This window comes from Paramormyrops kingsleyae, chromosome 5 (assembly GCF_048594095.1).
Source record: "Paramormyrops kingsleyae isolate MSU_618 chromosome 5, PKINGS_0.4, whole genome shotgun sequence".
Taxonomy (NCBI): domain Eukaryota; kingdom Metazoa; phylum Chordata; class Actinopteri; order Osteoglossiformes; family Mormyridae; genus Paramormyrops; species Paramormyrops kingsleyae.
The window spans coordinates 2,428,902-2,443,367 of record NC_132801.1 but is presented as its reverse complement, the minus strand read 5'-3'; positions in this window follow the sequence as shown (position 1 = coordinate 2,443,367).

The window sequence follows — 14,466 nt, the reverse complement described above, 5'->3', positions numbered from 1 at the left end:
GATAAGACTTGTCTGGGTAACACATACTGAGGGGTGCTGTTTTTTTGAGAAGGGGGGTGGCGTAGCGCCAGTATTTATTACTGGGACAAGAAACGTGACTTTAAACCGCCAGCGTCACGCTGCCACGGTTCCCTCTACGGCTACCCGGCGTCTGTCCCCGCGATGCTGCTGCTATGCATTCCGCTTGGAGCCGTAGCCGAAAGATCCGCCCGCGCTCTCCGGAAAATGCAGCTGTCAGTAACCCGACTTTTCAGCCGAAGTTTCGCCATGCAGACCAGTGTCCCGAGTCTAGTTCAGACTAGTCCCCGACACTGCCCCGAGGTGTGCGCCTCCGAGGTGGACGGGGTGCATGTGATTTGATTCACCTTGACACGACGGTCAGGTCGCATTAACGAGCGGAGGGACCCCCGCACCTTTCCCCGTTCCGTAAAGAGGGATCAGCGCTTCTCGAGGTTCCAAGAAAAGGCGGCGTGGAGGCTGAGATGACACCGCTCCACAGGAGGCGCTAGGTAGCGGTCTGGATCTCAGGTGTCTGGCGGTGCTTTGGACCTTTCCGTTCAACTGACGCGACATCGTCGCCCGAAAACTGTCTTATTTCATAATTTAACTTAAAATGGTCTCGAACTATGCTGAAGTCACCTGACGACCGCGATCTTCCAACGAAAACAGATGTGCAAATTACAGATTACAGTACTAAATTGTGTGTAAATAGCAGATGAATACTGCCCTGGTTTCCTATTAATGGCGGCTTCTACCTTTTCTGGGGACGTAGGCAGAGCATTATTTGGGAAGCCACCCTAACAAAAATACTGATGATCATTTCATTTCTCAGCAACGTAGGTAAAAATAAAATCTATTTTGCATATAGATTCTGCACCTAACACCTTTATATGCAATATTTGTTTTATTATTGTGTTACCTATGTACTGTAGGCCTAGATTCATCCGCAAATTATCTGTTATGTGCTTTTGAGAGTCTAATTTCGTTGAAGCATTTGAGTATGTTCGGTGGGTACTGAGCTAAAATGGTTTTTAAAATGACGAGGGAGCAATTAAATAAAAACCCATCCACCAGGGGAAAACTTTCATAGGTACCAGAACGCCGTGCCGAGCTATTCTGTTACTCCCCCCTGGCGGTGAAAATGGTATATGGCTCCGTTTTTATCACGTGCCTTTGCCTTTTTCGTCTTTTTCATTAAGTTGTTTCAAGCATATAAACTACGTTGAGGAGGAATATTACCCTTTCTGTTTATGTGATCCCGTGTGCACCAGTCAAAAACAGATTAGATTAATATTGCGGTAACTCGTTTAGCTGAAGCCCTGTGATGACAAAGGCTGGGCATTCTGATCCACAGACACAGACAGAAGCCCGGGTCTGGTTTAGTAACTGCGTTAGCATGTTGGTGGGAAAAGGTTGGGCTATATATTGTTGCAGAAAAAAGCTGGGATGACGTAGTTATTCTGCAGAAGGTCGGGCCACCCCAGCTTCCCCCCTTTTTATCCTCCACAGCGAACGGCGCGGATACTGGTCACCGAGCAGTGGTGCAGTTTCACACAGGCACACAGGCTCACAGAGTGAAGATGGGACAGAGACAGCCAGACTGAAAGGCAGCAGAGAGTCAGCCAGACTGAAAGGCAGCAGAGAGACAGCCAGACTGAAAGGCAGCAGAGAGTCAGCCAGACTGAAAGGCAGCAGAGAGTCAGCCAGACTGAAAGGCAGCAGAGTCAGCCAGACTGAAAGGCAGCAGAGAGACAGCCAGACTGAAAGGCAGCAGAGAGACAGCCAGACTGAAAGGCAGCAGAGAGACAGCCAGACTGAAAGGCAGCAGAGAGTCAGCCAGACTGAAAGGCAGCAGAGAGTCAGCCAGACTGAAAGGCAGCAGAGAGACAGCCAGACTGAAAGGCAGCAGAGAGTCAGCCAGACTGAAAGGCAGCAGAGAGACAGCCAGACTGAAAGGCAGCAGAGAGTCAGCCAGACTGAAAGGCAGCAGAGAGTCAGCCAGACTGAAAGGCCGCAGAGAGACAGCCAGACTGAAAGGCAGCAGAGAGACAGCCAGACTGAAAGGCAGCAGAGAGTCAGCCAGACTGAAAGGCAGCAGAGAGACAGCCAGACTGAAAGGCAGCAGAGAGTCACCCAGACTGAAAGGCCGCAGAGAGACAGCCAGACTGAAAGGCAGCAGAGAGACAGCCAGACTGAAAGGCAGCAGAGAGTCAGCCAGACTGAAAGGCAGCAGAGAGACAGCCAGACTGAAAGGCAGCAGAGAGACAGACAGACTGAAAGGCGGCAGAGAGTCAGCCAGACTGAAAGGCAGCAGAGAGACAGCCAGACTGAAAGGCGGCAGAGAGTCAGCCAGACTGAAAGGCAGCAGAGAGACAGCCAGACTGAAAGGCAGCAGAGAGTCAGCCAGACTGAAAGGCAGCAGAGAGTCAGCCAGACTGAAAGGAGGCAGAGAGTCAGCCAGACTGAAAGGCAGCAGAGAGACAGACAGACTGAAAGGCGGCAGAGAGTCAGCCAGACTGAAAGGAGGCAGAGAGTCAGCCAGACTGAAAGGCAACAGAGAGACAGCCAGACTGAAAGGCAGCAGAGAGTCAGCCAGACTGAAAGGCAGCAGAGAGTCAGCCAGACTGAAAGGAGGCAGAGAGTCAGCCAGACTGAAAGGCAGCAGAGAGACAGACAGACTGAAAGGCGGCAGAGAGTCAGCCAGACTGAAAGGAGGCAGAGAGTCAGCCAGACTGAAAGGCAGCAGAGAGTCAGCCAGACTGAAAGGCAGCAGAGAGTCAGCCAGACTGAAAGGCAGCAGAGAGTCAGCCAGACTGAAAGGCAGCAGTGCCCAAGTTACCCAGTGGGTTAGAGTGGGACTGGGACAGTATCAGTATCATGGGAGTCAGGTGGTCCCCTTCAGTTAAGTGGGCCCCCTCAAACCCGTGTCTGATCAGCCAATGATTGACTTCCCCCCCCCCCCCCCTCAGTCAACAACTTTTACCTTTGGCAACCCCCAACCCTTACCCATCAAAACACAAAGTTCAAGCACCGGTGCCCCCCCATGAATATCTTGGGCCTGCTTGTCAGATTTGCCCTGTCTATAATAGCCATTAAAGAGCCTATGTCAGATTAGGGCAGTATCCCTGAGAGGACTTTTAAAAAAGCGTGAGATCTGATGGGCCTGGAAATGAGAGATAGTGCAGGAGATGAAGAGAGTGGTTCTGCGGACAGGTGATAGGATAAGAGAAGATAAGCAGCTCTGAGGGCCGATGAACGACAGGCATTCAACAGGTAGTGGAAAATCACAAAATAAATATAGCGGAATTCCGCAAAGACGTAAGACAGTAGTAGAATTCTGAGGAAGTGGTGTGGCCTATAAGAAGAGAGAAGCCCAACTGCCAGGGAGCCCAGAAGGGAGCGAGGCCTCACAGCAGGAGAGCAGGAGCACAATGTCACCAGGAGCAGGGGGCCAGGGCCTCACAGCAGGAGAGCAGGAGCACAACGTTATCAGGAGCAGGGGGCCAGGATCAGCTGAGAGGCAATAGTACTAACCACTGCACTACTGCACTACTGCACCTCACCCAATGTTACATAATTTCAGAGAAATGTATCTGGTAAATAGATGTGAAGTACCAGTGCAAGGCCTGTTTTCCAGGGCTGAGCGTCTCCCGAGCTGCTCTCCCCCAGGGCTGAGCGTCTCCCGAGCTGCTCTCCCCCAGGGCTGAGCGTCTCCCGAGCTGCTCTCCCCCAGGGCTGAGCGTCTCCCGAGCTGCTCTCCCCCAGGGCTGAGCGTCTCCCGAGCTACTCTCCCCCAGTGCTGAGTGTCTCCCGAGCTGCTCTCCCCCAGGGCTGAGCGTCTCCCGAGCTGCTCTCCCCCAGGGCTGAACGTCTCCCGAGCTGCTCTCCCCCAGGGCTGAGCGTCTCCCGAGCGTCTCCCGAGCTGCTCTCCCCCAGGGCTGAGCGTCTCCCGAGCTGCTCTCCCCCAGGGCTGAGCGTCTCCCGAGCTGCTCTCCCCCAGGGCTGAGCGTCTCCCAAGCTGCTCTCCCCAGGGCTGAGCGTCTCCTGAGCTGCTCTCCCCCAGGGCTGAGCGTCTCCTGAGCGTCTCCCGAGCTGCTCTCCCCCAGGGCTGAGCGTCTCCCGAGCTGCTCTCCCCCAGGGCTGAGCGTCTCCTGAGCGTCTCCCAAGCTGCTCTCCCCCAGGGCTGAGCGTCTCCCGAGCTGCTCTCCCCCAGGGCTGAGCGTCTCCCGAGCTGCTCTCCCCCAGGGCTGAGCGTCGACCGAGCTGCTCTCCCCCAGGGCTGAGCGTCTCCCGAGCTGCTCTCCCCCTATAAACACTGCAGACGTTTTGTTTCTCTTTGTTATTTCCATAATCGTTTCCCATTAGACTTTTAATCATGTCTAATTTTAGCTGCTTGTATGCAGTTTTTCTTGTAAATTTGCTTTTGGGGCTACTATGCTGGGAAAGATATAAAAATAAAGTTAATTAAATTTACTTTAATTGAACAATGGGATCAGGTCTCGTTCCGGGAGAAGCGATAATCATATTAACAGGCATATCCTGCTATCTGAAACACGTGCATTTATGTGTGGCCCCCTGCTGGCCACAGAAGTTACTGCACTCAATATGAGATAATTTAGTTTACATTTACAGAATTTGGAAGACGCCCTTAGCCAGAGCAACTTAATAAGTGCTTGGAAGTCTCAGTGAATACATTCTGATACTCGTTCAATAGAACCCAACTAAAAAATATTATCACTCTAAAAACCCAGTTTTTTTAAGAGTATAATCCTGGAAGTTCTTTTGGGTAGGAGCGTGCTGGTCCAATTTCGGCTATGCAGGCAAACATCAGTGTTTTGAATCTGGTGCGGGCAGCTACAGGAAGCCAGTTGAGGGACCGTAGCAATGGTGTGGTGCGGGAGAATTGGGGAAGGTTGAAAACGAGGTGACAGCTGCATTCCAGACGAGTTGCAGAGGACAATTGGCGCTCAGAGGCAGACCTGCTAGGAGTGAGTTACAGCAGTCTAGTCTCAGGATGATGAGAGACTGAACAAGTACCTGAGTGATCTGTGTGGAAAGAAATGGACAAACACTTCTGATGTTGAAGAGGAGAAATCGACATGAGCGGGAAAGATTAGCAATGTGAGAGGAAAAGGAGAGGTGACTGTCGATGAATACCCCAAGGTTACGGCTGGTGTCCGGAGGAGAAATCAGAGAGTTCCTTATGTAGAAGATGCTGAAGCATCACGTTCCACTAAAATCAGCTAGCTACGATCTTCTGACTGTTGTGTGTGTGTGTGTGTGTGTCCGCTTGCTGTATGGAAACCCATCTTCCATTATCCTCTTCATCAACTGGGCAGGATCGGATGATTTAGAGCTGGGTCTTGGGAACAGATGAGATTGTGTATCCTGCGTCTGCTTCCACTCCATTTTATCTAAATAACATTCATACCACAAATAGATCCAGGTACAATTTCATGCTGGCACTAATACAATTAGGAGATGTCTCCATTCCATATCCAGGCTGTGACTGTGCCTGAAGATCAGGCTGCATTATGGTCACTCCTTTGGACTTTTGTCTCCCAATCAATGCTTTTTTGGGGCACTTCACTGTCATTTAAGGGTTTCAGTGGAAACTGCTGGACACTACAGGATTTTTACAGATATATGGTGATTCATTCAGTAATGTAAGAGTATATCACAATGGAGCGAGAGACAGAATGCACCAGCATGGACTGACATCATCGACAGGACTGAGCACATGCGAGACAAGAGGGCGGGTGCATAATCGCCGCCATCACACACGCAATGAACTGAGACCAGTCAGGTGACCTGTGTGACCAGGCGCATAAGCTAATAGCAGCCAGCAGGCAGTTGGGAGAGTGTCAGTGTTGCGCTCCATCATGGCTTATGGGATGTGACCTTGGAGAGCTCTGAACATGCAACCCCCAGTCTGGGGGATCCAGCTCAGCTGCGGGTCGCGTCCCTGTGCTCTCTTGTTGCCAAGGAGTCATGGCCAGAGAATCCAAGAAAACTGAAGTGAACACAAACTCTGTCTGAACATGGTCCATTTACATTTGCATTTTATTTGTTTAACTTTTCTCTAAAGTGACATACATTTTTGAAAAAGCAGAGCTGTTGGGGTTAAGGGCCTCGCTCAGGGCCCAACAGTAAAATAACCAACCAGGGAAATTGAACCGGTGATCTTCCGATCATAGGCACAGCATCCTAACCCACTGAAACACCCAATACCGCAGGAGCCATGAGTCACTTAGTGAGATGCTGGCTAACAGGGATCTGTGACTGTAAGGGTCCAGCAGGGGGCACAATATGAGACTCCCAAAGGGCACTGCGGTCCCTGACAGTCAGCATTAAGGCCCCAAACAGTCACATGTAAGGGCCAGTCAGGGATGGACCTAAATATAGGCACAAGAAAAGGACTACATTAAAATGGAATTTTAAATTAAGGACCTTCACTGCTTTTTTCATTTTAGTATTAATGAGATTTTTGCTGAGGTGTAATTTTCTTGAGTGTCCAATGTAATTCAAAATTTTACATCTGAAATAATGTATCAAAGACTAAATCTGAATGAGAAGGAGGAATTTGGACTGGATGCCAGTACATTGGAGCATTCACTGCATGCCTGAATGCAGCTGGGCAGGATGCCAGTCCATTGGAGCATTCACTGCATGCCTGAATGCAGCTGGACCGGATGCCAGTCCATTGGAGCATTCATTGCATGCCTGAATGTAGCTGGGTGGGATGCCAGTCCATTGTAGCATTCACTGCACGCCTGAATGGAGCTTGCCAGTCCATTGGAGCATTGACTGCATACCTGAATGCAGCTGGGCAGGATGCCAGTCCATTGGAGCATTCACTGCATGCCTGAATTCAGCTGGACCGGATGCCAGTCCATTGGAGCATTCATTGCATGCCTGAATGTAGCTGGGTGGGATGCCAGTCCATTGTAGCATTCACTGCACGCCTGAATGGAGCTTGCCAGTCCATTGGAGCATTGACTGCATACCTGAATGCAGCTGGATGGGATGCCAGTCCATTGGAGCATTCACTGCAAGCCTGAATGCAGCTGGACCGGATGCCAGTCCATTGGAGCATTCATTGCACGCCTGAATGTAGCTGGGTGGGATGCCAGTCCATTGTAGCATTCACTGCACGCCTGAATGGAGCTTGCCAGTCCATTGGAGCATTGACTGCATACCTGAATGCAGCTGGATGGGATGCCAGTCCATTGGAGTATTCACTGCCACATAATGCAAGCCTGAATGCAGCTGGGCGGGATGCCAGTCCATTGGAGCATTCACTGCACGCCTGAATGCAGCTGGACCGGATGCCAGTCCATTGGAGCATTCACTGCACGTCAGAATCCAGCTGGACCGGATGCCAGTCCATTGGAGCATTCACTGCACGCCTGAATGCAGCTGGACCGGATGCCAGTCCATTGGAGCATTCACTGCACGTCAGAATCCAGCTGGACCGGATGCCAGTCCATTGGAGCATTCACTGCACGCCTGAATGCAGCTGGACCGGATGCCAGTCCATTGGAGCATTCACTGCACGCCTGAATGCAGCTGGACCGGATGCCAGTCCATTGGAGCATTCACTGCACGCCTGAATGCAGCACACTTACGGGCCTCATAAATGCTTTCCCTAGCTGATACAGCCAAAGGTAAGAGCAGCTGATGCCTCACTTTTCTATACTCTTAAGGGTTTCAGTTTCAAATCAGCCAGCCCCTACTAGCCAGATGCTCCTTTATAGTGACAGAAGCCTGAAGGTTTTTCCCTACAGATCTTACTCTGGTCATTCTGATATATTTAGTGCCCCGAACTTGCTGCTGATGTCCATTTCCTTCTGCCCAAGCCATTTCCCGCATGGTGGCCTCTCAGCCTCAGTGCTCCATGGGAAGCCAAGGATGGAGGGAATGTTTGACTCCTCGATGGAATCACTCAGTAGTGATAGCATCTATCCATGTGTGAACATAGGCATTTTGTGGAAGTGTGTTGTCCTCTGTGTGTGAAGGCTCTCTGCCAGTGTGCTGTCCTCCCTGTGCGAAGGCTCTCTGCCAGTGTGCTGTCCTCCCTGTGCGAAGGCTCTGTGGCAGTGTGCTGTCTTCCCTGTGCGAAGGCTCTGTGGAAGTGTGCTGTCCTCCCTGTGCGAAGGCTCTGTGGCAGTGTGCTGTCCTCCCTGTGCGAAGGCTCTGTGGCAGTGTGCTGTCCTCCCTGTGCGAAGGCTCTGTGGCAGTGTGCTGTCTTCCCTGTGCGAAGGCTCTGTGGCAGTGTGCTGTCCTCCCTGTGTGAAGGCTCTGTGGCAGTGTGCTGTCCTCCCTGTGCGAAGGCTCTCTGCCAGTGTGCTGTCCTCCCTGTGCGAAGGCTCTGTGGCAGCGTGCTGTCCTCCCTGTGCGAAGGCTCTGTGGCATGTGCTGTCCTCCCTGTGCGAAGGCTCTGTGGCATGTGCTGTCCTCCCTGTGCGAAGGCTCTGTGGCAGTGTGCTGTCCTCCCTGTGCGAAGGCTCTGTGGCAGCGTGCTGTCCTCCCTGTGCGAAGGCTCTGTGGCAGTGTGCTGTCCTCCCTGTGCGAAGGCTCTGTGGCATGTGCTGTCCTCCCTGTGCGAAGGCTCTGTGGCATGTGCTGTCCTGCCTGTGCAAAGGCTCTGTGGCATGTGCTGTCCTGCCTGTGCAAAGGCTCCGTGGCAGTGTGCTGTCCTCCCTGTGCGAAGGCTCTGTGGCAGTGTGCTGTCCTCCCTGTGCGAAGGCTCTGTGGCAGTGTGCTGTCCTCCCTGTGCGAAGGCTCTGTGGCAGTGTGCTGTCCTGCCTGTGCGAAGGCTCTGTGGCAGTGTGCTGTCCTCCCTGTGCGAAGGCTCTGTGGCAGTGTGCTGTCCTCCCTGTGTGAAGGCTCTGTGGCAGTGTGCTGTCCTCCCTGTGCGAAGGCTCTGTGGCATGTGCTGTCCTCCCTGTGTGAAGGCTCTGTGGTAGTGTGCTGTCCTCCCTGTGCGAAGGCTCTGTGGCAGTGTGCTGTCCTGCCTGTGTGAAGGCTCTGTGGCAGTGTGCTGTCCTCCCTGTGCGAAGGCTCTGTGGCAGTGTGCTGTCCTGCCTGTGAGAAGGCTCTGTGACAGTGTGCTGTCCTCCCTGTGCGAAGACTCTGTGGCATGTGCTGTCCTCCCTGTGCGAAGGCTCTGTGGCATGTGCTGTCCTCCCTGTGCGAAGGCTCTGTGGCATGTGCTGTCCTCCCTGTGCGAAGGCTCTGTGGCAGTGTGCTGTCTTCCCTGTGCGAAGGCTCTGTGGAAGTGTGCTGTCCTCCCTGTGCGAAGGCTCTGTGGCATGTGCTGTCCTCCCTGTGCGAAGGCTCTGTGGCATGTGCTGTCCTCCCTGTGCGAAGGCTCTGTGGCAGTGTGCTGTCCTGCCTGTGTGAAGGCTCTATGCTCACAAAGAGGCATATTTATATTTATGTAATGAACCTTATTTATTTATGTTCACCCTTCAAGACACTTCAGGGCACTGAATATAATAAAGCAGAATAACAGATATGAGATAATGTGGAAAAAGCCGAATACGGTACAAATGAAGGTGGAAGATCAGCCCAGGAGCAGATGGATGAGTGTTTAAGAAAGAGCTAATGAGAAAAAAATGAGTTCTGAGTGGAGCCTCAAGCGCTGTTCGAGACACACAGGAGCGTAGATTAAGAGGGAGCCTGCGAGAGCCTTGGGCACACTGCATTTAAGATTGGTCACCCATGGAAACCAACTGGGGGACAGCAGAAGGGCACTGTCACCAGAGAAGGGCCAGCAGGTCGTAAATAAGGGCAGTCCAAGGGAGGAGCGCTGGGGGGCGCAGGGAGAGAGATGCAGAAATGTGGCCTGATCTCACAGTCCCAGCTGGGCCACCTACACCAGGCTAGTGCAGTGCAGGGACATGTACGGTTCAAGGATATGTACGACGCAAGAATGTGTGCGGTGCGGGAAGATGTGCGGTGCAGGGATGTGTGCCGTGCAGGGACATTTTCATTGCAAGGACATGTGCTGTGCAGGATGTGTACAGTGCAGGAACGTGTTTGGTGCAGGGACATGTGTGCAGTGGGGATGCATGCAGTGCAGGGATATATGCAATGTGAGGACGTGTGCTGTGTGATTATGCGTGCAGTACAGGGATGTGTGCCGTGCAGGGATGCATGCGGTGCGTGGACATGTGTGGTACAGGGACATGTGTGGTGCTAGAACATGTGCAGTGTAGGGCTGCATGCAGTGCAGGGACATGTGCAGGGACACATGTCATGCGAGGACATGTACGATAAGAGGATGCGTGTGGTGCTACTATACTCAAAAAAAGGATGCTGTGAGCAGCCATTTCAAAGGCCACCATCAGGAAGAGCTGCAAAAGAAAGGTTAGCGGTTAATGCTAGCTGCAGCAAGCCGGACTTCAAGTCACATGACTTTAGAAGCTGGTGGCAGCAGTCATGTGATCTGTGAAATCACACAGCACGCTTTAGAAATTTTTACTCTTCCCAGATACATACCAGTGGCACACATGCTCAGCACTCTGGGAAGGCACTCTGGTAGCAATTACAGCCAGAGCAGTCCAGCTGGACAGGCCCACACCAACTTTCCACACCAACTTTCCACACCAGCTCATGGTAATTTTTGCCAGTTTTTCTTGGCAGATAAGGAGTTGGTTGTAGAGAGCAGTCATGAGATTTTTCCACAGATTATCTATATAGTTTCTGCCAGGACTTCCCCTGGACCACTAAAGGACTTTTTATTTTTTTTTTATTTTTATCAATGCACTACTGTGCAGTTTTTGACTGTTCTGAGTCGTTCCCCCACTAAAAGGCAACCTTGCATCACCCCAGCATTAAAACTCCTGTTGTTTGTTGTTAGACATTTTCCTGTTCTTCTCTTGTGTGGAATTTTCCTTCACTTCTAAAACTCTGCAGTTCCCACTGAGAGGCAGATAGGACACTGCCTGTGATTGGTTAGACCTGGCATCAGGGTAATCCATTCATCATAGGCAAATGGAAGATTAAGAGTGGCTAGGTTTTTAAAATCTCCCACTGAATTTATTTAATTAGATTAATTAAATTCAAGGTTTGCCTGGGAGAGCTCTAAGAGAATACAGTGGTACCTCAGAACTCGAACTTAATCCGTTAAGAACACCAACAATTTTCCCCATAAGAAATAATGGAAAACCAATTAATTGGTTCCCGGCCCCAAAAAATTACACCTAAATATGTTTTGTTTTTTTTTAGCATTAAAACACAAAATGAATAGGATAAAACAAGAAGAGCATATACTGTACTAAACACATCTAAGCACATTTATCAAAACAGTAATTTCTAAAGTGAGAAAATAAATGTGTAAAGTTAAAAAAAAACCAACGTGTCCTGCCCCGATCGTCCGCTCCTTCCGTGTGCCCCGGCCCCTCGTTAACCCCGTGTGGAATCCCCGTGTGATCAGCTGTTTCTGGTTGTTGTCATTAGTCCTCTGTATTTCGTCCGCGTTTCAGTTTGTTTCCCCAGTCCAATCATTGTATTGTCCGTCTGCGTTTTGCCTGCCTTACCTGTAATTAAACCCCGTATTCCCCGATACCCTGACGTCTGCGCCTTTGTCTCCGTTCCGTCCCCGCTAGGCACAACAATATTATTATAATTAAATGTATTAATGGTTCATTATTAATATTAAATGAATTAATAAGGAATCTTTATTTTGAAATGTATTTTATTATATAATAATAGTTACTGGTACTGTCTATCATCGTTTAAATGTATTTTTACTGTTTAAATATATGTATTCAGCTAGTGTAAACATGCACGATGCTATCACAGCGAATGCGAGGCTGAGACTGAAGCGTTACCCTTTGTTTCCGCTGAGAGATGTGCCGCGTGACTCATTTACCCCCGCATACAAGTTATCTTAGGTCGGCGTTCTCGGTTCAACTCTGAGATTCAGATCGAGTTCTAGGTTATTTTATTTCAAACTGGTTGGTTCGACTTTTAAGAAATTTGAGTTCTAATGAGTTTGAGAACTGAGGTACCACTGTTGAAGTACGTTCAGGTTCCATGGCCTCCGCCCCTGTGGAACCTGCCCAGAATGTCTTCCTTGGGAGCCAGCCAGGTGGATCCCTTATGAAATGCCCTGACCACCCTCACTGGCTCCTCCAGATCCAAAGGAAAGGTGATTCTTTATTCATGTCACTTTTTACAAATGACACTGAACACTGCTTCCCACCACGGACCTGGGCTGCTGAGCCGTCCCACCCCTCCAAGCATAAGCGAGACTCCAGGTTCCTAAACCCTGACAGCAGACTCTGACCCCCCCCCCCACCCCCCGCTCTCTTCCCCAGAGAACACCATGGGCACCAATTTTGGAGATGCTGGCTGCCCCCCCCCCCCACCCCACCCCACGCATCACAACCCAGCCTCTCAAGATAAGGTCAGAAAAGGCCAAGAGGGGAGTATCTGTCAGTAGCAGGATATGTTACCTCTAGTGCCCCCTAGTGGACACCTCTCCAGTGCCTTGATGTCATGCCCATAAATATCACAAAGCGGAGTGAACAGCAGAGAGCCGCCACATCATCATTGAGTCCTTTTCATTGTTATGATTTAATTATCCTTTCCCAATAAACCTTTTGGCTTGACTCATAGTACATTTGTAAATATAATTCATGACTGGGCATGAGAAAAAAGAAACCAGTCATTAACAATGCAATCAAACAGGACACAGGTCACCTGATCACCTGACCCCACCTCCTCGGGAATTGGCCACACCTCCATTTCTCACACATACAAACTCTCTGTATATACTCTCTTTAAATAAAGCACACCAAGGTGTGACAAAGTGAGACAAGGTGTAACACTATAATAATACTTGCCAGTAGGGGGCACCATTCTCTGTGAAAGTGAAGAGTGCTGATAATGTAATGTTGGGAATGGGGCAGTGTACTGTAGAGGGTGCTCGTCTTCTAAGAGGACAGAGGTCACCCATACGGGGCATTGTTTGAGTAGGAGTGCGAGCCGTGGTCTACCAGCCAAAATCTGACTCAGACCTTGTGGAAAAACTGAGGCTATGTCATCATCCTGAGCAAACAGGCAAAACGAGTCTGTACTTCATCATCCACAGAGCTGACATCAGCGAGTGTGTGGGACTCCAAATGGCCACCGCACAGGTGAGTGTTCCACACAGGGGTCCTGCCCAAAGACACGACAAAGCACACCTAATATACAAATGTAAACATTCATTCATTTATATTATTATTATTATTATTATTAATAATAATTGTTATTAATTGTTGTTGTTAGTAGTAGTAGTAGTAGAATTAGTAGCAATAGTGACAGTATTACAGTCCATCTTAGATTTTAAATGATCTACATTTCATTGGCTTGCACGGGAAGCGAGGAACCGCAGCCCCCGGAAACTGAAGGAAGTAACAGCCACTTTATGGAAGGGACTCCTCATATCAGCAGAGGTTTAATCCTCCTCTTCTGCCAACCGTGATTAAGGACCGTAAGACCCAAAAAGGCAAATGCACTGAGCACACAGAGCCGGCCAGACAAGAAGGTTCTGGAAGCTGCTCCTTGCCTTCCTTTCCACTTCGCGTGGTGCTGCCTTGGGGTACGGCAGGGGCATGAAGACCTTGGCAGATTGAAGGGGGCCCAGCACTTTACAGAGGCGCTTGAATTCACCATCTTCTGATTTTCTGAAAATACACGATCACTCCTCCTGACCTTCCAGACAGCCCAGAATTCCTAGGTATGCCCTTGGTCCTGCCACTCAGCAGCCAAACGTGTGTCTCACCTTGAGGGTCTCTCAGGGGCGCCCCCCCCCCAGCCCTGCCATGATTTGCATCAGACTCTGGTAACGACACGGATCGACTGATTCCGTGTCTGCTGGTCTGACTTAGAGCCAGGCAGCGAGGGATGACAGACCACCCAGATTCTTGTCCATCATGTCAGGGCACAGCTAATCAAACCATTGATCAGATATAAACTAGCATAGTGTGTCGCCTGAGGTCATAGATTTTACAGAGGGGAATGTCAGCGGTAAAGTGCTTGTACCAGTCGCTGAATCATGACCTGCCACAGCATAGCCCAAGGCTACAACCACAAGCAGCACAGGCTTCAAGCTCCATCCCATCATCTCAATGATGGCAGCACCTGGGGGAGGGGCATTGTGGGAATCAGTTTTGAAAGTGTTTTCCATCCATCCATTTTCCAAACCGCTTATCCTTCTGGGTTGCGGGGGGCCCAGAGCCTATCCTGGAAGCTATGGGAACGAGGCGGGGAACAACCCAGGATGGGGGGCCAGCCCATCGCAGGGCACATTCACACACCAGTCACTCACACACACACACACCTATGGGCAATTTAGCAACTCCAATTAGCCTCAGCATGTCTTTGGGCTATGGGGGGGAAACTGGAGTACCCAGAGGAAGCCATACAACGACACGGGGAGAACATGCAAACTCCACACACATGGAACCC